At 29.6% G+C, this 25,360-nt stretch overlaps 1 protein-coding gene across 2 annotated transcripts in view; it reads left to right on the top strand.

Annotated features, from left to right (window-relative positions):
• Positions 1-25,360, top strand: part of Lrch (Leucine-rich-repeats and calponin homology domain protein) — a 52,634-nt gene that overhangs the window by 4,875 nt on the left and 22,399 nt on the right. The gene's annotated exons all lie outside the window — the stretch shown is intronic.

Here is a 25,360-nt window from a genome sequence, read left to right as displayed (position 1 = left end):
TGTATGCGAAAGCAAAATCCAAACCCCGCAGCACCTCGTTAATGAGTCTTTGAAAGGTCTGCGCCGCGTTGCAGAGTCCAAATGTCATGAATTTGAACTCGTAGAGGCCGAAAGGTGTTGTTATGGCGGTTTATCCAACGTCTTCAGGGTGGACCGGGACCTGGTGGAAGGCCTTTTGGAGGTCTATTTTTGAAAAAATTTTCTTACCGTAGAGGTTACTAGTAAAATCCGACAAGTACGGGAGCGGGTATCGGTCACGGATGGTTTGTGCATTTAATGCCCTGTAATCGCCACATGGTCTCCATGTGCCATTGGCTTTTTGTACCATGTGCAACGGACTAGACCAGTTACTGCTAGACGGTTGGCAAATTCCAGCTTTTGTAAGTACGTCGAATTCAGCTCGTGCTGCAGACAATTTTTCGGGAGATAAACGTCGTGCTCGGGAATGTACCGGCTGGCCTGTCGTGTCGATTCGATGAAAGATTGTGGATTTGGTAGTAGTTCCATACGGAGCGATCTTCGTAATGTCGGCAAAATCACGTAAAATGTTATGAAACGTATCAGATGTATGAATCTCTGCAGTCCTCAAATCGGAGAAGGCTACTGGAGTCGGATTGTTCTCCGTCATTGTTTCGATTAGACGATTGCGGCGCAAATCAATTAACAGATCGTAAAATCGCAAAAAATCTGCACCTATGATTGGAGTCGTGACGTCTGCGATTAAAAAAGGCCACTCGAAAGTTCGTTTCAGTCCAAGATTTAAAACAATTCGCTTCAGCCCGAGAACTTTGATAGGTAAGCCGTTTGCTGTGTAGAGTTTCGTGGCGGTAGGTTTAATATCGGCTGATTTTAAAGCAAGTGGTAGGACGGACACGTCCGCACCTGTATCAACTAAAAACGTTTGTTTAGTTTGTAGGTCTTTTACCTGTAGGCGGAAAAGTGTTTTCGTAGTAGAATCTCCGCTGCTTTCTACCACGATCTTCTGGCTTCAGGCTGACTGTTGAACGGCACTGGATGTTACAGTGCTGACAGAACCACGTTTGTGGCGGCATGGAGATCTACATTTTTGTGCATTACGGCCATGTTTTTGGTGATACCAGCATTCGTTGGTGGTAGAGTTAGAACTGCCCTCACCAGCTGCGTTATTAGGGGATTGATAACGGGCACGAATACGTGATGGATTACGAGTCTGATGACGACTGCGTGATCGTGAGCGAGTTGTAAATTTTTCAAATTTTTTTGTGAGGTTATGTACGGCAGCACGCAACTCATCTATTTCGCTAGTTTCGTGTTTTCAGATTACGTTAATTTGCCTAGCTGACACGGCATCCACAATAGAATCTGCGATTCTTGTAAATTCAGTTGCCGGTCCGCTCGATGCAGCAACCACAGGTTACACAACGTCTGGAAGTCGTTTTATCCATAAACTTTTGAGAGCGGTATCTCCAAGAGTAGAACCAGCAACGCGTTTCATTTCGTAGTAGAGTTCCGATGGCTTTTTGTCGCCAAGAGGCAACTCGGAAAGCAGACGATTAAGTCTGCGCTGCTCGCTGTCTGCGAAATGATAAATTATTTTCTTACGGATGTAATCGTATCGCTCGTTTTGAGGCATCTCAGCAATGACCTCGGATAATTGCGAAATTACGCTCGGATCTAAAGCTGCCAAGACTGTTGCTGTTTTTTGTTTGTCGCTCGAAATTCCTGATGCAGTGAACCAGAAGTCCATGGTTGTAAACCATGATTCAACGTTTGAACTGGCCATCTGTGGTAATGGAAGCCGTGCGTAAACCACAGCAACATTAGCGGAGGCTGGTGATTCTGCACGTGGTTGAGATGTATCGTTGGTCGACTCGGATAACGCAACAGTTGATGGATTGCCACTGTCGTTTAGATCAGTCATTTTGTAACTTAAAAAATTCGAAAAATGTCGATATGTACCGTTATGGCAGAATGGCGTACAGAAAAACTAATGACTTTAATTATTTAAAAAATCTTTATCGCGACACCACAAGATCACGTCGGGGTCACCAATTTGGTAATATTATTATTTACCATTAAAAGAATATTGTGGTGTTAATTTTAAACGATTTTATTAATTAATACAATAAAGTAACTTATGATTTAAAGAAATATAAAAGATGAGGGAGATCGTGTACACGGAGTATCAGCGAAGGGAAAAAGGAAAAGACAAAAGTAAAAAGTAGTAATTAAAGAGAATAAGAATGTTATAAAAGGAGTTAACGAAAATGTTATAAATGATGACAGGGTGCCACATAGACAATATGGATATCTAATGATAGATATTTCAAAGTCCATTGCAACGATATAGATAAGGCTATAGTAAGTTTGGACCTACAATAAGTCAAAATCGGGAAAAATATTTTTTTTTCATAATTTTTTTTCAAAAAAAAAAAATTTAAAACTTAAAAAAAAAAATTTAAAAAATTTTTTTTAAAAAAATTAGGAAAAAAAATTTTGAAAAACAATTAAAAAACAAAATTAAATTTTGTTTATCTAAAAATATTTAAACAAATTTATTTTAAAGTATAATTTGGTGAATGGTATATAAGATTCGGCACAGCCGAATATATAATTTTGGAACGCTGAATACAAATAATGCATAACACGGTTAGTTTTCGAAATATTTTCACAAAAAACCGTGTTTTTAACAGTTTATTAAGCCAGGAACGTGCAATTTAATTGTAACAGTTTAAAGCTGTTTACGATTTTAAAATCTACGAATTTTGAGTACAATTTTTTTTATTCATTTATTATTTTCTACCAACTCGCAAATAACCCATAATCGGTTATAAATTTATGCTTAAAATTTATTAGTTTTTTAGTTTACTATTTAAGGATGTTCATAAAATATTTGAAAAAATTACATACATACATATGTACTAAGCCTTAAATGTTTCTGAGTTAAAAATAAAATAAATAAATATTTTCTTTAGACTTCCATACAAGAACAGTGACAGTCATTTGATGCATCATCTGATGGGTAGTGCTGATGGGTTTATACATCAGTAGTTCCCATAATTTTATTAAGGGCATCGGGAAAAAACTGATGGAAACTTACATGTATGTGTGACTTGTTTTCTCTTTCCAACTATTGTTTTCTCTTTCCAACTTCTGTAGTGTTATGCATATGTTGGTAAATAAATTGCTAGTGTGTTAGTTTCCATCAGTCATTTCTTGCAGGGATGTCTTATTTTAATTTCCAAATAGAGACCATATTCAACTTTTTTTTCTTCAAATTTTTGTCGAACATTATAGTAGGTATTTTTTAAAACTATTTAACAACTTTAATACAAAATATTTATGATTAAATTGTCAAGTTTCTGTTGTACTCAAAAAAAGTTAAAAATATTAGCTGTGATAAAATCTGCTGGCATTAAACTGATAAATAAGAATTTCTTATACAATCCTGCAAACGTCCTCAATTATTAATATAACAAATGCTACTTAACTTGGAGCTTAACATCTATAGATATTGAATCCATAAACTGTTTTAAAAACATTCAGTTAAATTTTACATTCTTGAAACTAAACTGTTAAAAAATATGATTTTTGACATTGAAAATCATTTTACAAATAATAAATATTGTTTTTGTTGTCGAGACGCTCTCACCTGACGTATTAAGTGTTAAAATAATATTAGAAATTTTATTTCCTTTTAGAAATGTAACTAAAATATTTTCACACTTGACAGTATTAAATAACAATACTTTACAGAAGTTTAAACCTTCTCTAATATTGTTTATTTTCTAATATTGTATTTCAAGTGACAAGTAGTCCACAATACAAGATATTGCAGCGTATAAAATTTCATATCAAATTTGAATACTGTTCTTAACTTTCTAAATATTTTTACGTTTTTTTTTACATTTTTATATCTTAATGTTGCAAGTTTTTCAAACATATGAATATATAATGTTGAACATAAACAATGACACTAAAAATTAAATAATGTATATATGTATATTAGGCAGGCGCGGATCAAAGGAGGTGAAAGAGAAAGAAAATTTTCCCTCAAATACTTGATCTAGATTCGCTCCTGACATTAGGTTGCGCAAATAAAACAATAAGTTATTAATATTCCTAGACAAAATTTAGTAAAATATAATTAAATACATATATAAATAGGTAGCAGTTTTTTGTTTCAAAATGTGTATGACAAACATCAACGGTCCCATTGATCGCACTCAAATATTGCTCCAAATTAAGATTTTATTAAATTAATTTGTTTATACATTTGGAAATGACTAATATTTTTATTAAACTCTAGGACCATGTTTTTGTTTTTCATGCATTTATAAGTAAATGCATGAAAAATTATTTGACCGATTCACATATATTGCTTTAAAATAGTATCGATATTTTACAGATTTTGCATATTTTGTTATATTTCACTTTAAAATACATTATTATATGCATATTATTCCAATTTTGAATAAAAGTATAATATTTATCGTCAATAGTCAATTAATATTATTGACCCAAAAAAGTTTTCTGTTGAATTTGTTAAAGAAATAGTATTATATTCCTGAGAACAACAATATTTATGATGTTTCGAAGTTATAACTTTAAGAATATCGACAGTTATTTCACTAAATCGAAGTAATCGAGTAAAACTAAAAGTACTACTTTACTCTATGCTTCATGAGAACCTCTGTATATTTTTTTCGATCAATTTTGTATTACTCTGTCATTTTATGTTTCTGCACAAAACTAAAAGTTCATATTTTTCAAATTTTTACTTATTTAAATTTGTTTGAAGCATATTTTAGGCGTATAATTTCCAATAATAAATTTGAAATTAAAATTATGAAATTGAAACTAAAAAATGTAGTATTGCAATCATTTTCTCAATTGTAGTTGCCAGCAAAAAAAATAAATTAATTTAAATAGTTAACGACATATTTTCTAAATAAATTTATTCATTATACATATTTTAATTAAAAAACTTATTTTTATCCAAAACTGAAATTTGTTCTCTAACAATTTTATTAAATTTCTTTATTTTGTGTGGAAGATTGTTTTTGCTTCTATTTGTGTTTTTAATTAAACACACATTTCTGGAGCGTGTCACATCATTAACATTTAACAACTTGGACTACATTGTATGTGTGACTACGACTATGATGATTGTGTTTACATACAAAGTTGTATCCAATTTCATTTTTCTTTTTATTTATTTATTATTCTTTTATTCTTTTATACATTTGTAATTTATTTTTAATACCCTTCACCATAAGCGGTAAGGGTATATATATGTTTGTTATTCCGTTTGTAATTTCGACATTTTTCATTTGCAACCCCATAAAATATATATGTATGTATATTCAAGATAGTTATAGAGTCGATATAGCCATGTATTTCTGTCCGTCTATACCTCTGCCCGTCTGTGTGTTGAAAGCAACTTTCCGAAGCCCTCAAACAACTTACAAACATGATTCAGACATCAATATAACCGCTATAGTTCCGGTTCGATTGCATTTTAAATTAGGGAAAATCGGCAAATTAGGGAAAATCGATTTTTTACATATTTCCTTATCTACATATATCTGGATTACTAAGTTTTTAATATAGACAATATGGATATCTAATTAAAAACATTTCAAAGACCTTTCCAAGGACGAATGTAACACCATAGTAATTCGGACCGACAACGAGTCAAATTCGGGAATATATTTTTTAACCCGAGTTTTTTTTCCACCCAAAAAAAAATGCTTTTGGTGAAGTGTATATATTATTCGGCACAACCGAATATAGCTCTCTTACTTGTAGTTTATGTTTTACTTTATTATCACTATCACTATTACGATTATTATTATTTATTTTCATTATATTCTCATGCATTCAAGCGTTTCCTTTTCATTTTATCAAACTAAATAAAAATTAAACACAAATTGTAAGAATGTCTGTAAATAATAACAACATTTGTCTGTCTGACTGTCTGCCGTTCTGTTTACTAGTACATGTAAAAGATACGCGTTTTATATAAAAAAGAGGTAAAAATTAAAAATATATCTAAGTAAGCGGTTCACGCCAAATATGTACACACTTTAGTAAGTTTAACTGTGCCATATGGAGAAATAATGAGAATCATGCACATATTGCATAGCAAATAACGGTTGATATTTTTTATTTATATGTAATTCTAAAACTTTTAGTGGTAATGTGTATAATAATACGTTCCTAATTGTATCCACAGTTTATTACAATATGTAGTTTGTTATGCTAATCATATACATTTTGAATATACATATGTATGTACAAAATAAATTATTTTACTAAAAGTAAATAAAAACCGCGATAAGAACAAAACCATATACAATAGGATAATTTATCAATATGCAGTTTTCAGCAGTTAAGATAAAAATAGTACAAATATGAAATAAATAGTCTGACAGGTCCAACTGTTTTGTCGTTAATGTGTGACTTGCTAACTTATCAACTGAATGTTGGAACAAAAACATTAAATTTAGAATTTTAGAAATATTTCAGCTGCAAGTGAAAGCAACATATAATTTATTAATGAATCCAGAGGGGATATTTTGTCTAAAATCGCATGGAACATTATTAGAAACTTCAAGTTTAACAAGTGAACCCGACGTATATTTTGATTTAATGGCAGATTCATAAACGCAGTTTGCATTCAAACACTGCAAATAAATTCGATTACAAAGTAAAGCAATAGTTTATGGCAGCACTGTTTTGTTAAAATATGTAATGACATTTTATTACATTTATGAACACGTCAATATTTTGTTGTTTTGAATTTAACAATTGGAAAATAAAATTTTTATTTTATATATGGGGGATTTCATGTCAAGTGAACCAACTTTTGAAATCGATGTCTTCCGATTTGAAATTAGCTCCAAGGTTATTTCTATTGGATAGTAATTCAGACACAATTTTCCAAGATCGGTCGAGAACTATCTGAGTTAAAGGGTGTAAAAATTGAATATTTTAGAAAACCGGTTAACCGTCATATATCTGTAAAACACATAAAATGTTCAATAAAGTATATACAGCTTTAAAATTTATAGTTTTAGTAAAAATTTCAAAATTATTGTCTCAGTCAAATGGAATTGAGTATAATTATGTTATTAAATATATAAACTTGTTTTACTTATTGGTTTATTCATTAAATTTCAACCAAAAAATGTAAATCAATTTTTTAATTAAATATTTGATAATTTTGAAATTTATTATCACCTCGACTTTCTGATATGAAACAGAAAATGTTACAAGTCCCAAAAAAGGACCTATAAGATGCAAACGCACTACTTCGTAGCTGTAATTATTTGTCATTATAAATCATACCAAATAATTAATAAAACTCCATTATCAGATTTCAAAAATATTTCAAATTATGGATTTTAGAACGTTTTTTGTCTCTCCTGTAATATTTCTGAAAAGATAACAAATTGATTAATAAATTTACATTTTAAGAAAAAAACACACTAATGAAGTCAAATTTATTGAAAGAAATTATGTACATCGAATTCAATTTAACATTTGGTAAAATCATCACTAAGTTTTTAATGAATCATTAGTAAGATTTAGCCTAAACTTATAGAATTATGAGAAATTTAATTTTAATTTTTAATAGTTCCACTATGTTCAATTTATTCAGAAATAGTTTTTAAGTAAACACATCGTCCTCTACTATTTAGAATCATTGTAATTCTTAAAAATATTAATCTAAAGGGGTTTACATTGTAAATCAGCAGTTTAGATTTCAAATCAGACCAATAATGAATATTAAAAATGCACAAAAACATGAGAACCGAGTCATAAAAACCGGATAAACCGATTAACCGAAAATCAACATTTTAAATTAACCGGTTCGCAAAAAACCGAGATTTCGAAGAAAACCCGGGTTCTCGGTTAACCGGTTTATAACCACTACTTATTACATATTGTTCTTAGCAAAATGTGTCCCAATTAGTTTATATAACTATTTCTTAAATCTTTCGAAAAAAAATTAAAAAAAAAATAAAAAAAAATTTGATTTTTTTCCGAAATCAAAAACTTTTTGGACTCTTTTTCAAAATGCGCCATTTTTTTCTCAAAAGAAAGCTTAGATCTTTTCATTGAAGACCATTTTGGTCGCTTATTGCGATGCGAGTGGGATATCTATCAAAATAAATACAATACAATTTTGTTTTGAGAAAAAAATTAAAAAATTTTAGATTTTGCAAAAAAAAAATTCAAATCAAAAGTAATTAAAACTATTTTTAATTTTTTTATAAATCGATTAATTGAAAATTTGTAAGAAATACTTTTTTCTGCCAAGAAATCATTCAAAATTTATTTTCTCATACTTTTTAAATGATTTCAATTATTTATCAATTTTATTATTAATTCTTTGTTATTATTCAAACGAACAAAATCTAATAAAAATAAACGCTGCCACACAAACATTAAAAAATACACACTCAAATTAAGTCTTTAAATCTAAAATTAAAATAACAACTCTTGTAAACATTTTATAAATAAAACTTACAAATTCATTAACAATGAAAATGTTTGTTTGAATTATTAAAAATAATGTGTAAATAAACATAAAATTAATACCAACAACAACAAGACAGTAAAGAAATATAAATAAACAAATAAAAAAAATAAACATTGAAAACTTTAAGAACGTCACGAATCATTCAACCATTCATTCATGTTCACAACAGTTGCAGTTGCTATTGACTTTGCCTTTGCCCAATGAATTTGTTTAAGCTCAACTCAGGAAGTAGTAGTCATAATAATGACGAATAAGTTTATCGTTTACGAAAGTCTCTAGAGAATACAAAAAGGGTATGTATGAATAGAGTACTGTGCAGTAAAGTAAAGAAAACGACAACGTATTTCTTTTGTAAATATTGTAGACGTTTTCATACAGTCATGTCCGTTTCTCTGCTGTTTACTTACATGGGTCGTTTAATAAATCTTTGGTATTAATATATTTTTCCACACAAAAAAAAAGTGAATTGAATTTTCATAGAGATCGCAAAGAAAGACTGTGCTCCCACAAATATACATTGATCCCACCATTTAGCCAAACAATCAGCCTGTTGGTTCCCAGAGTGAGACTTATGGTAAGGTATTCAGCACAATGAATTCATAGGATAATAAGGCCTTGAGAGAATCAAGACATTACGACATCACAAGAATTCTTGTACCCCGAAACCTTCTCCTCAAATACACTCTAGCGCAGGGGGTCTCACAAGCTTTTGATTCACGGCTCCCCTGGCTCAATTTGAACTTTTATTTTTTTATAGCTGATTAAAAATAAACAGTTTAACAATGCCCAGGGTAACTTTGTGAACAGATCCCCACTTTATTAATTCTAGAAGAGGTTCCACTAGAATCGGTTGTTATTGGACAAATAAATATTGAAATATTTTCCCTTTTCCTTTTCTCGTTTATCAACTTTGTTCTCGTGAAAAAATTCCCCTTGTTGTGAAATTTTTAGATGGAATTTTGTAAACAATAAACAGCTGTTACGAACACAATTGACTATTGTGAATGAAAAGTTCATGGGAATATCACGATAGCAATTTTCCCTTCGAGGGAAATGGATATTTCATGGGAACAAAATTTCACATGTTATTGCCGATGGGGGTGATTGAAAGAACAGAAATAATAATTCACAAAAACAAGTTCATATTCAGAAAAAAACAAATTGAAATTCGGAATAGCAAAATAACCGGTTTGTTCAGCTGAAATGATGTTAGAAATCGTAATTTTTATAAAATTAAATCTTTCGCATAACTTGAAAAATGTGTTTCCAAAAATTCAAAAATTTTAATAAATGAAATTTATCTTCTTCGTACTTCTGAAACAGCCTTTTTGTGTGTTTGAGCTTGAAAACTAACTTTATACTTTATACATATGTATAATTTAACGTTCAATTATAATTTAAGGTACATGAACGTACGAACGAACTCTCGTTTAAAAAGATTAGTATGTATGTATTGTGTAGTGACGTTAGTGGCTGTAGAGGCCATACATAGAAAAAAGAATTGATGCCTATTCAGGCCTGGAAATAATGACAACGACAACAAACAAGCCTTTTGTGGGAAGAGTTTTCGTTATAAGCGACATGACTATTTCGTGCTTTGAATGCAAATTGAGAAAATTTCATTTTAAAGACGCCTATAATACATCAATCCATCTATCCATCCATCTATCCCAACCTTCATCCATTATATCTGAACGTGGAAACTTATTAAATGAAAACTATTAATGATGAAAGAAAATACTCATACATAGACTGAAAGTACACCATTTACTAACATTTTATTAGTAAAAAGTAATTAGTTGTATTTTATTAAGATTTAAGTTGATGTTATATAAAACAACATTTTATGTAGTTAATGATGTCGATTATGAATTAACGGTTTTATTTAAATGTACTATATGTAAATCATTGTATAAAACAAATATATGAATCTGTTGTTATCCGCCGAATACATAAAGACAGAGCTCTGTAAAAGCTTTCACAAAAACTCAACGATAATGGAAGTAAATTGGGGAGGTTATTTCCTCCCCAATGTCATCATCTACCATTTCTACAATGGTGGATTTCTTTCACCATTTCTGTTGAATTTGATTGCACATTTGATTGCATAACTAAAGAAATGGTGTCAAAAAGGCCATTTACTCAAGCGGGAAGTAATACGGTGGTAAAGTGCATGATAATATATAAGACACTGGGATTGTGAACGTCTTATGGAAAATCCACAGCGATTTCTTCACTACAGATGCACTTCACTCCACGTCATCAAGGTATCATTTTGCAGTAATGTACTGACCACATGTATTGCTTCGAACTATAAATATATGTACTATACCCAAATATATAAATAATGGTAATGTTTTGGCGATTTTGTGAATTCTTCTATTTACGTTTTATTTTTAAAATTCTGGAAATTGTGATTAATCTTTATTTGAGAATGTCAATTGATCGTAAACTACTCCTAAACGAAGCACAAAATTTAACTGAAATTAAATTCGTAATAGATTTTAATATTTTTCTGGCACTGTTTTTAAATGCTAAAAGCGCTTTTTAAATATTTTACACGTGTGCTGTTTTTCTCAACATTCATTTTTATTAAAATCAAAAATTTCCCGTTATGACGATTTTAAAAGTCAAAAATAGAAAAGTGCAGTTATGACAAAATTTTAATTTAGTTGAGGCAAGCTGCGTTTAATAACTCCCAACAATATATGAAAAAATTTCATAAATAGTCAGCTTCGCTATATTTCTCTCGTCATATAATGAAGAATTCTGAATTTATCATGATAGAAAAATTTATATTTTTTTTAGAAAATTTAAATAAATTAATTTCGGTTATATTATCATGTCAAACAAATGCTATGACTTTTTTGTGTGTCTAGTTTGGTTTTTTGATATTTGCAAACAAATTTAAAAAGTTATAGCTCTAATGTACATATATTATTTGTAAATAAAAAATAAAATGTGTAATGGGGTTTTCAATAATAAGGGTAGGAACGGCGTAGTAGTATAGAACTGATACATCAAAAACCCCAACAAGAAAACGTCTAGTGGGGTCTAGCAGCAAGATCAGGTCAATTCAAGTGAACTCCGCAAGATATAGCCATAAATACAGGTTTATTGATGAGAAAAATATAATTTTTGAAAATTTGATAATAAAAACAATATATTCGGCTGTGCCGAATCTTATATACCCTTCACCAAATTATACTTCAAAATAAACATTTTAAATATTTTTAGGTAAACAAAAATTTATTTTTTCCAAATTATTTTTTTTCAATTTTTGGAAAAAAAAAATTCGAATTGTTTTTTTAATTTTTTTTTTAATATTTTGCGAAAAAAACTTTTGGTGAAAAAAAATTCTGGTTAAAAAATATTTTTACCGATTTTGATATTCGTCATTGCAAATGTCTTTGAAATATCTATCATTAATATTGTCTATATTAATGACTTAGTAATCCAGATATTGGTCAAAAATCGAGGTTGTCCTTATATCTCAGCCATTTGTGGACCGATTTTCTTGATTTTAAATAGCAACCGAGCCGGAATATTGATGTATGAATCGTGTATATAAGTTATTTGGGGGCTTTGGAAAGTTGATTTCAACAGACAGACAGTCGGACACGGCATAATCGACTCCGCTATCTATAAGGATCCAGAATATATATACTTTAAAGGGTCGGAAAATTATATTATGGAAATTACAAACAGAATGACAAACTTATATATAGTATACCCATCTCACGAAGGTGAAGGGTGCAATAATAAAACAATTCGACTTTTTCAGATAACGTAGTTGATTGTTTCTCCGAAGTCGATTTACAGAAAACCATTTTAGTGATATAAAATTAATGAGTTATTCATTCTCAAAAAACGGCATTTATTATTTGCATTCGCAACATCCCTAATTCCAAACTGTGTATAATATATATTTTAAGGGTTGATTCTACTTATGATTAAATTCTTTTATTTGATTGTTAAGTGGGTGTGAAACGTGTCATAACTCATACTTCAATAAATGTGTAGAAAGATTTATAATAAAGAAATAATTTATTATTCTATCTACCAAATAATGAAACAATTCATGTACAGTGTAAAAGAATGATGTTATTCCCAACAGGAAATATCACGACCCATATATTTTCTCAATTCACCTCTTATAAGGATCGAAGTCCATTAGGCAAATTTACGCCATTAAGATTCTCTTCCTGAAATGTCTTATGAAGGAATTCTGTTTTCTTTTTAAACTTTTGACAATATAAAAAGTTGAGCAATGCATTTATGTACTCAGTTCAAATTCTAAATTACATTTAGTTAGTACTAAGTCTATAATTTTTAGCCGTATTACAAACCGCTGTTATCCAATAAAAGCTTTTGGTTTTGTTGTAAAGTAATATTAAGAAAAACTCGATTCTTTTAAGGTTTCAAGTGGATATTTATTCTTATGATATTAAAAGAACCCATTTAAAGCATTTACATTTCAAGACAGGTTACAAAATGCTCAAACTAGTGCTTAAGTAAATGTACAAGTATGCAAAATAATAAATAAAAAAATACACTACACCCATCAATCCATTATGATTTGCAAGAGTTTCTTCTACTTGCAACATTTTAGTTTCTTCAGTTTAGTTTTTTTGCCACTTGCACTAAATATCAACATGTACTATTGTGGCAAAGTATAAAGTACATCAGAATTAATGTTGAAACAACAGGCTAAAAGCAAGAACAACCAACTAAAACCGGTTGAATAAACTTTAGCTGGGCATTGACGTTTCAATGTGTTGTTTGTTCCAAGATGAAATTTAAGGAAACTACGGCTGGGCTATTAAAATGCACATTTTTAAATAACAATTTCTAGAAAACTGAGAACTAAGCAAAAAATTAATATGTAATTCAAACCTCTTACTTAGAATGCAGAAAAGTGTAATACAATTGATACGTCTTATAGATTAATGCCAAACAAATACAGCTGGCAGTTAGACAGACAGTCGGATGACTGTCCTATTGAAATGTACACAACAGCTGATGGATAAACAAGTTTAATGTTCCAATTTATCCTGTTTAATACTCCAATTTTTATCATCACGTTGAGAATTTATTGGTCTTGTAAAATCACAACCCCAGTTTGGTTTTAAGGAAACAAAACAACATCATCAACTCCATCCATTATCAGCATCATCATCATGTTGAAAAGAGATATAAAACAACTAGACACATTGATGAACCGCAGTGCAGTCAAAATCATGCTGCTGCCACTGCTGCCCAATGTTGTTGCTGAACAACATGCCACTTACAACGAAAACAGCAATAAGGAAATTATATACATTATTTGCTTCCAGCAACATCCGATATGCAAAAAATAAAAAAAACAAATTATAAAAAATAAATGGAAATGAATGAAAGCAAAAACTATAGCAAACTAAAGAAAATCAAGTTAATTATTTAGGTCAATATAAATTCAAAAATTTTTAAACAATATTACAAAAATTACAAGAAATCACATCAAACAAGAAAATTTAATAGAAACAAATTGAAAAGTCTGTTTTAGATTTGGCTTTTCACCAATAATGAATCAAATTTGTAGCCAGTCTGCTTCAATTGTGCGAAATATTTTCATTTGCATTTTATGATTTCATTTGAATAAGAAAAACCAATCTCCACAATTCAAATTTCCCACGTTTCGTACAAAAACAACATGACACTTTTTCAATTACAAAAGAAAAATTAAATAAATAAATAAACTACAAAACACACACAAAAAATTCCCATAAAGACGGTGACAAACTATAAAATTGGCAAAATGCCAAAATAGAATTGAATTTTTTTTTAGATGATTATTGTCGTAGTTTAGACCTAAATTTAGTTTATAAACATTCATGCATTGTTCGTTAATAATTTTTTAATTAAAATAGTTTAACTTAAAGAGATTTAAAAATTAAATATGTAAATGATTAGTATGAGGAGTGGTCCAGTTTAAATATGGAAACGGTTAAGAGGTTGCTAGAAAAATATAGAAGTCATTTTCTTTTTTGACAATTTTCTATATGAACTTGGCAATGCGGTTTTCTGTACGAACTGTGGTAAGACGGTTTATATTGGAACTGTGTCTTGACAAGACAGTATCTATAGGAACTGCCGATGGACATGATGGTTTTATATAGGAACTGTGTCTTGACAAGATAGTTTTCTATATGAACTGTGTTTTAAAAAGACAGTTTTCTATAGAAACTGTGTTTTGGCAAGAAGGTTTCCAAAGAACTGTGTTTTGGCAAGATAGTTGTATATAGGAACTGTTTCTTGGCAATACAGTTTTCTATAGGAACTGTGTCTTGGCAAAACAGTTTTCTATATGAACTCTGTTTTGACAAGATAGTTTTCTATAGAAACTGTGTTTTGAATATACCGTTTTATATAAAAACTGTGTCTTGGCAAGAAAGTTTCCCTATGAACTGTGATTTTTTGACAAGACAGTTTTCCATTAAAACTGTGTTTTGGCAAGAAGGTTTCCATAGGAACTGTGTCTTGACAAGACAGTTTTCTATAGAGACTGTGTTTTGGCAAGATAGTTGTATATAGGAACTGTTTCTTGGTAATACAGTTTTCTATAGGAACTGTGTATTGGCAAAACAGTTTTCTATATGAACTGTGTTTTGACAAGACAGTTTTCTATAGAAACTGTGTTTTGAAAAGACAGTTTTCTATTGAAACTGTGTGTGGGACAATTTCCTATAGGAAATGTGTCTTGACATGATAGTTTTATACAGGAACTGTGTTTTGACAAGGCAGTTTTCTATAGGAAACGACAGTTTTCTATAGGAAAAAATGATTAAACAGTATTCGGTAGACAATATCGGTTTCTCATTGCCGATATTCTACTTATTTCTGTGATGTTTAAATATGTCTAAATTCTAGCTGTACATTCTTTATAAACCATCTTAGAATTTAACTTTCTTTTTGTTTTGTATTTGTAAAAGTTTATAAGGAGTGAGATCGAAAAATTCTTAACACACGTTTTTCATTAAATTTTTTAACCCAAGTATTATTTGAATTTTTTTTTGATCAAGTTACCTTTGAAAAACATGTCAGTTATTATGTGTAATGTCAATTATATTAATTTTTTTGTTAATCTGATTAAAATGAGTGACCAGAAAAAAGTGCGTACTGAAATTATTAAATATTTTCAACAAAACCCAACTTGGTCTTACAAAAAGTTGGCCAAGCATACAAAGGTCTGCCGTCAAACTGTTTCCAATGTTATTAAACAGTACCGGGAGAACTTGTCAGTTGATAAAAAACCTGGTTCAGGTAGAAGGAATGGTCCACATGATGTTTCTAAAGCCAAAAAAATAGAACGCATTTTCAAAAGAGCTCCCAACACATCCGGTAGGAAAGCAGCCCGGTTAGCTCAGTGCTCGGACTATTTGGTACGAAAAGTTAAAGCTAATGCAGGTTTAAAAACATACAAGGCTCAAAAAGTTCCTGACAGGAACGCTACTAAAAATTTAGAGGCCAAAAACAGAGCACGGAAATTGAAGTCAAGTTTTATAAAAAAATATTCTTGCTGCATAATGGATGACGAAACGTATGTTCTGGCAGATTTTTCGCAACTTCCAGGTCAAAAATTTTATGTTGCTGATGCTCGAGGGAATGTTGAAGAAAAGTTTAGGACCCAAAAGCAGACAAAATTTCCCAGAAAGTTCTTGGTATGGCAAGCAATATGCAGTTGCGGCAAAAGAAGCCACTCATTTGTTACAACGGGCTCTATAAATACCGAAATTTACATCAAGGAATGTTTACAAAAAAGGCTGCTTCCATTCATAAGACTTCATAATGTGTCCACTTATTTTTGGCCTGACTTGGCATCCTGTCACTATGGCAAACAAGCCCTTGAGTGGTACAAGAACAATAATGTGGTATTTGTACCAAGAGAGGCAAATCCTCCAAACTGCCCGGAGCTAAGGCCAGTGGAGAGATATTGGGCTCTTGTTAAAAGAGAATTGAAGAGTACAAAAAAGGTGTCCAAAAGTGTGGTAGATTTTAAACGGAGATGGACTACATGTTCGAGCAAAGTGACAGAAAGCACTATAAAAACGTTAATGGAAGGGTTTCCGAAAAAGGTTCAAAATTTCATCACTAGTGATTAAAACTATAAAAATAATTTTTTTTGTAAATTGTAATAATAATTTCAATCAAATAAAAAAAAAATTAAAGCTGTAAGTTTAGTGGTTTCTTTTTTATAAACATATATGTATGTTAAGAATTTTTCGATCTCACTCCTTAAATGGATATTATTGAAATTTTTGTTCCAAATAAGAAATAATATGTAAACACATTTAGGGAATAAATAATTGCTTTTTGTGCGGAAGTTTGTTTATAAAATATAATTTATAGTACAAACATTACTATCAACCATAAAAGAATGGGGGTCTTTTATGGAAAGTACATAATTGTTTTTTTTTTTATAATTAATTAACGATGACTTCACTCATGGCCACCACGTGGGGCAAGTGAAATATTGTTACATTTATGCAATCACGAGTGCAGAATGCAAAAGTAATTGTTAAACAAATTTGGAATGATTTGGAGATAAAAATAAAATTTAGTGGACCCATTGCCACGAATTAATTAATAAAAAGAAGTTCCCTACAAAACCTTTTAATTAATTGGTTGTGTTTAAATGCAACTTGCAGGGAGATAAGAAATAATATGGAGCAAGGGATACACAATACATTCTCTATTCTGTAATCGGGTATATCAAAGAGTAGCCTCTGGTTAAGTTTAATTAGCACACATCATCAACGTACAATTACGATGTATGAAAGCACTTGTATATATTTAATGGCAGCCTTATAAACATTTTCTGTGTACTTTATTTTATAATTTAAAATTTTGTATTGAATACAAATCTACAGGGGAACATGCCCATAAAGGAAGAAATAATTACAAGTTTTATTTTGTGCAAAATTTTGAATTACATACATAAATATGAGCAAACAAAAATGAATATTGTATTGGATTCTGTAAATAAAGTTGTTACAAATTTAAATTATTTTTCAGGCAATTAATATGTTATTAATGTTAAACTGTTTTCGAGAAACAATGATTTTTTTATAAGAATTAAACAAATATCATAATCGATTATTTAATTTGAATATTTGTTTAAAATATAAAGAAAATATACAAATATTTTATACTAATTATATTTAAGTATGTAATTAATTTTACATATTTCTAAACTTCACAATCATGACCTTAAATACAAAAATGCAATTCTCTTTTATTATTTATTTAAAATATATCTTATTTTTGCATTCAAATGCATGAATAATCATTTAAGAATAACTCGCATTCATGATAAACAGAAATAATTAGAAAATAAATGATGACAAAGTGAAAAAACATTCATCGCCAAGTAAATTAATTAACTATCTGTAACATATTCAATTGTTTTTGTTTATTAATAATTTGTAAATTCCATAAATTCTTTAATGCCAAGTGTAAATAATTTTTTTAAATGTTTAATTTGGTCGTTTCATGAATATATAGTAGGTATATGAATTTAAAACAAACAGATTATATCAGTTCACGATGTCAAAATTAAAAAAAAAAAAAAATTGTTCAACTAATAATTACATATAAACCAATAATAGAACTTCAGACTGAAAATACTGCGATTCTAAAAACTTCTACACCACCACAACACAAAACCTCGACCATAGGTTGATAATATGTACAGTAGAGTGGGACGATTGTTAAAAATTAAGGCGTAAAAAAAAAAATTTCGAAAAAAAACTCGTCCAAAACCTCAAGAAAAATATTTTTTTTTGGAAAAACTGTTATCGCAGTTTTTTTATTACTTACTAATATAAAACTTGAGTAAAAGCCAAAATCGATGGCATAATATAGATTGCAAAATCGACCCAGCAACCTTATTTTTCAAATTCGAAATAACATAAGCAGCACTTCTTTCGCCAACAGCTGATCATTTGTTGCATATAAAATGTTTCATAATTTTTCGCAAATATGAACAGAGTACTAGGCTTAAGGCATTATTCACTATGACTATCAAGAACTGGTTGTCAATGGATCTGATGGATAAACAAGTGGTGGTAAATCGGCGCTGCAATGCTTAGGGGACGAACAGAGACAACGGATATGCTAGAATTCCGAAAGACTTTGCGGATGCAAATTGGTTTTGCTATGATTTTTGTCTGGTTAGAATGGCGAATGGTTTCTACCTACCAGGGATAGCTATAGCTATACATTTGGTGGCGGTTATTTATGATCACTGTTTTGTTCTTCAGGACGAGATTTTCGCTAAAAAATGCCCGGTTATGAGTTTATAAAATATCCGATGATATTCATATATTAACTGTTAGGTTGTCAGATATGCTGTGGGAATCTATACGACATCTTTGTTAATCGATGAATTACTGCTATTTTCAAAAGAGATAGCGAGTTATTCGAACGTCACGCCGTCAAGAGTTCTCGGTGTTCTATGGTCAAGTAGGGGTTGATACAATACGAATTCTCTACTCGGACTTAAGCTAGAGACTAGTAAGTCCACATGTAAAGAATTCTCCTCAAAAGCAATTATATGGAAATTGGAAATTTTTTTTAGTCATTATGTTTATTATATTGACCCCCGTTAACACGAAGTCTGGTTATGCCTTAACTAATAGTTATACTGTCGGTTAAAATTATTTTTGTATGAAAACTGTCAGTATAACTATTAGTTAAAACATAACCAGACTTCGTGTTACTGGGGGTGAGAAACATAAATTTTAAGCATTGAATTCAACTAAATTTGGCGTGATTATTTATGTATATACTTAGAGCAAATGCTCTACACCAATTATTTTAAAATATATTAATATTTAAGGTGTTTTTAACAATCAGGATATACGAAATCTACAAGAGCCCTTGCTCCAATATAAATAATTTACCTGACCAATTACAATCATAAGGAACTTTTTTTGCAAAATCTTATTGCATTCTTATTTCACCTTTACCTTTCAGGATATATGGGAGTTATAAGAGTCCTTGAGCCAAATTTGTTAAAGCTATTTTTTTAACAGTTTGCTAAATTTCGTAGACCTACTATAGGGCCTTCTATGAATCACAATGGATTTACGTCGAACATTATCGTTAATTGGTTTCCCAAGGGACAACTAAAGATTCTCATATGCGTGATTACGGGATACTGTACTCTGGGAAAACTCCAAAATTTGTTAGCATACAGTGATAATGCTACTCTTCTACTTTGGGACAGCTTTTCTGCAATACATTAAAATGTATCTAAGATGGATCTCGATTTAATCTAACGATTCGTAATAAAATCCATAAGTGTGATAGAAATTCTTGATGATGTGACTCCAAAGGTCACGTAATGGGAACTTACGGATCGGAGCCATGTGAATTGAAATATCTAATATAGCTTAGTCTTTTCTTCATACAATTTTGATTAAATGTTTACATATTGTACATAATATTCTTATCTATTTGTATGACTGATGTGAAAAGTCCTCAGAAGTTTATGTATAATCATTATACATACATTATATTCATACTATAATGTATAAATACAAATATATATGTATGATGCTGTTAAAAGTGCAAGTAGATGATATTTTTTAAAATGAAAATATGAAAATCTCATGAAGATGAAAAAACATGCTGAACAATTTCATTCACAACTAAAAATTATCTTTATTTGGAAACAAGATTTTCGATATGATGTCGGTTTGTTGTATTTTATTGCCCCTATACTATACATATTTCCAGTACAAGTCTGTGTCCAATAGTAACGTATGAGCAGAGAACTTGTTCGTACTTGTGGTGTACACAAAATATACACGCTTTGCTGTTTGTAAAAAATCCAGTACCAGTCGTCGCGTCGTTGATGTTTTTGTTTTGTTTGTTTTGTACTTTTCCAAAGTGTTTTCACGCACTTATTTTAAAATAATTGTTGCTGTCATGGTGCTGACAATCATTGGGGTTGTCTTTTGGTTGTTGCTTGCCTTGGTTTGTTTTTTTTTCTTCTTTCTTTTACATTTGCACAACTGGTGTTTTCCTGCAATTTTGTACATAGTGATTTTTTTGTTTGTGGAACCATTTGTTGTTATTGCAACATAACCAGATCAGTGTTGCTGTGACCGCTTTTCGTTTAATTTTGATTTATACTCACCATATTAAGATGGGGGTTAGTTCATTTGGTCCTTTGGTTTGTAACTCACTGAAGGAAGTCAGATATATTTATTATTCGATATTTTTAGGCAGATTGAAATCTGTCCATTATTTCACCTAGCCCCCATACAAACGTCCTCACGAATTTACACAAAAAGGTTTTATGTAAAAGAAAATCAAAGAAATAACTATTTTAAAAATGTCGGTATCCAAATAAAAGTTAACACAAATCAGTCTTATGTAGGTAGAAATCATGTGACTTAATTCTATGACGATCGGTCCATAATTGGTCACAGCTCCCATATAAGTCACACTTCCGTAAATCCCTTTAACGACATTAAATCTGTTAAAAATATTGGAATCCTCATAAAATTCAACAGAAATGAGTTTCATAAAGGAGGAAATCACGGGAATTAATTTCTTGGCGATCGATCAATAATTGTGTAAGTATGGGAAAGAGAAGGGTCGAACACAGACTACAATCTAAATATGTAGGTTATTTTAATTTCGTCACAACCGAATATAGCACAATGAAATTTGTATCACATTTATATGGTCCTAATGAAAAAACATGTTACAAAATTGATCATTTACGATATTGGGTACTAGAACAGTTTGTTTAATATCTGTCATCTCACAGAACGCCATCATCTAAACAAATGAAAAATCTCATTCATCTTCTGTTCTAGAATTCATATCTCAACCAACTGGATTGAAATAAAAATAAATAAATATGTATACAATACATTTCATTTTCATTCGTATTCGTGCAAATATTACATTTTATAATTTAAGTAATTACAACAAGTCAACATAAAAATAAATTACAATAAATAAATTTATATGTACATTAGGGTGGAACACAAAAAAATTGTGGATGTTTGCAACTAATATAAAAGTTTAATTCATTCTAAGATACAGTTTCTCAGAATTGTTGTTCTGGGTTCAGTATTTGATGAGCTGGATCCCTTTTTAAGGTTTTTAAGATTTTTTCATATTTCTCGCAATGGAAAGATATGAAATATTTGTAACCTGTGAAAGGCGCTTTCGATGTTATATCTTATTATTTTAATTAATTAAAATAAATAGTTTCGATTAATACGTTATAAACCTAATACAATTTCACCGAAACGGGGATTTCCGTTTTTCGAATTTCAATCTAGTTTGAACTTTATTTGAATTTTGCAAACATATTTTCGTCTCGATCTGATGTTAGCTATATGATCATGACACAGTATTTTTACCTATAACATCTATAAATTCATAAATAGCCAATTTTTACGTGAAAATGTTTGCGTGAAATGTCGCAAGTATTTTAGTTAAGCTAAAATGTTTATTTTATAACCCACTGAAATTATGAAATTTTATATACATACCAATAGAAAGCTTCTGGAATTACTCTTATTCAGATATCCACATGCTGATTGCCTTGAACATATATATAACATTAGATCGGAGAGAAAATATGTTTTGCAAAATTCAAATTCAAATTAAATTTGAACTAGATTTAAAAAAAAAACTTTAATTTTTTCCCAGAAATTACAAAACTTATTTTGGGACTAACATGAGAATTGAAAACATTTTTCAAAGACCTTTCACATGATACTACTATTTCATATAAGATATTTCATAGAAATATGAAAATAATTATACATATCTTAAAAAGGACATTTTTATCATCTGATCCAGCTATAGAATAAAAATTTTGAGATAAGGTCTAATCAAACAAGCTAAACTTTAATTTTAGCTGCGACATCGATATCTTATTTTTCCTCCATACAAACGGGGCCGCCCTAATATACATAGTATGTATGTATTAAACATTATTTGCAATTGGTAAAAGGTGTGTTCATTTATTCACAGTCCAGTTAAAAATAAAGTTTTCATTTAGGTCAGTTGGTTAAAAAATGAAAATATTATAGAGAAACGTGCTCACAAGTAGTTCTATTAAATGATTTTTTGTAATTCTTAACCAAAAGATGATTTATGATTTGTTTTCTTTTTTCTTTGATGAGGTCATGTTACTTGCGCACTGTATTTAATTGAATAATATCAGTATTTTTTTTTATTAAATAAATGTATATTTTTGATAATTAAATATTTATTTTTACATTTAATTGTAATGAAATCGTAATATTGCCTAGGAGTTATTTAACATAGATAAAACAGTTTCGTAATGGCAATTGAATTTTGCTGCAAATAGAATAATTCGATTATATTCATAGATTTTGTCAGTTCTAGCAACAGAATATCAGTTGATACAAATGACATAAGTTTTTCTGCCACTACTGGAAAATTTAATTCGGTTGATGCAACTGTTAAGTTTTTACCTGGTCATAAGGGTCACGATGGGAACGAACGAGTCGATTGTTTGGCTAATAGAGATGCCTGGCGCACATTAATAAGACCTTAAGCTAATTTGAAATCCTGAAAGAATTCGTTCTTGGGTTGTATTGGAATTAGAGTAAATTATCTGAACTAGAACAGTCCAAATTTAAAATCAGTTTATTAACACTACTCAGCCGCTCCTTTTTGCAAAATATATTTTTTATATACCCCCTGTTCCATAAACCGAATCCCAGTAACGATTTCGTTTTAAAAACGAATTTAATTTTTTTTTCTGTAAATCGAATCCACATTTAGAGCTAGTTTCTTACTTGTCAGTTAAACTCAGCTTAACACGCTGCTATATTAAACCAGAAACATATTTTGCCGGAATTTAACCAACGATTGTGTTTTCCACTAGTGGATTAATTTTGTTAGCATTACCATACTTTTCAGTCAAATCACATGTTTATTCCTCAAAATGTTTCATATAAATATGGCAATACTTTATATTTTATAAGAAAAAGCAACCGTATACATAACTTTTTTTTTGTAAATTTTAACTTTGTAAAAGATAAAGTGACATTAAAGTATATAAAATGTATATTAAAAATTATATTCATGCTAATAAAGCAGATCAAAACAATGAGCTGCTGTGCTGAATTGTTTATTTTATTTTTCATCTTTTTGTGCTTTGGTATTTTATACTTAGGTTTAACTCACCAATGATGCTGAGTTAAACCTAGATTATATAGCATATAAATAATAAGTGAGAAACACAATTTTTAGTTTAATTTAGGTTTAAACGAAGAATGTGATTATCTTTATCCCAGAAAATAGCTCTTACTCGTTTTATTTTCGTGTAAACAAACCTATTTCATTGTACTGCATTTGCAGAAAAAATTTGTTATTGAAATCACACGATTGGCAGAAAAAGGGGAATAATTTGACATATTGAACACAAATATGGTGCCCATATTGCAAAAAATTTCAATTTCTTGAGATACAAAATATTTATTTTGATTCATATCCCACTAAGGGACCAAATTATTTTAAAGGAATGGAACTAAGCTTTCATTTGAGCAAAAAAAAAATTTGGAAAAAAGGGCCCATATCGAAAAAAAAGTTCGGCAAAAATTGTATGTCTTCAGTTACAAAATATTTATTTTGATAGATGATATCCCAATAAGCGACCAAATAAGTCTTAAAGGAATACACCCAATCTTTCTATTGAGCTAAAAAAAAAATTTAAAAAAGGGTCCATTTTGAAAAAAAAGAACAAAGTTTTTGATTTTTGAAAAGTCAAAAATTTTATGTTTTGAGTTACAAAATATTTATTTTGATAGATATCCCACTCGCATTCCACTAAGCGACCAAATTGGTCTTCAAGGAAAATATCTAAGCTTTATTTTAAGAAAAAAAGGCCCATTTTTAAAAAAAAGTCAAAAAGATTTTGATTTCGGAAAAAAATATTAAAATATTCATTGGCCTATGAAATTTTATTTATTCAAATAAAATCAAGTTTTGTGTTCTACATTGTATGGTTTAAAAGTAGTTTTATGAATTTTTTTAAATTTTCAAGACGTCATATTTTTTTTGGACCGGAAAGGGTATCGGAATTTAAATGGCTATGATTTTAATTTTGATACAAAACTGATCAAATTCAACTGATGAAAACGTTCTTAGACAGAATATAAAAAAAATGTTAAATTTTGCAAGTGTACATAACTAATGTTTTTCCATAACTATTTTAAAACTTGTATGAATTTATATTTCTCACACATAATGTTAGCCAATTGAGCTTGTATCCAATTTGAAAAGTACTTCAACGAAATTAACTGAATATTGTTTTAAACTGTTAAGACTAAATTGGAAAACCGGACTGACAACATGATTGACCAATACTCAAAATATATGTAATAATTTTAATAACTATGTACATTACATACATATAATAATCATAAATTTACAAAAGTTTGAAAAACATTAAGTTCGTTCTACATTTTGATGAGTTTTTATACAAAAGCAGACAACATACACACCTTGTTTTAACGTGATATGAATTCTAAGAAGTTAACACGATCTTATTAGATGAATTAAAACTGTTTAAACATTTATGAAATATTTAGCGATTTATTTATTTTATAAATCTCTATACATATTAAATTCCTTTTAAGGAAACTTCAAAATGTAATATTATTTATTTTTCCAATGACCCAATGAATTTTGTGATTTAACATAAAAATATGTGAGTTTTAAAATTAATGTTTACGACAAGACAGATGTTATTGCCATGTAATCGAACATGAATATGTATTGTGT

Source organism: Calliphora vicina, chromosome 2 (assembly GCF_958450345.1).
Source record: "Calliphora vicina chromosome 2, idCalVici1.1, whole genome shotgun sequence".
Classification (NCBI taxonomy): Eukaryota; Metazoa; Arthropoda; class Insecta; order Diptera; family Calliphoridae; genus Calliphora; species Calliphora vicina.
Note: the sequence above shows the minus strand (reverse complement) of the source record. Positions and strands in the feature narration are given on the sequence as shown.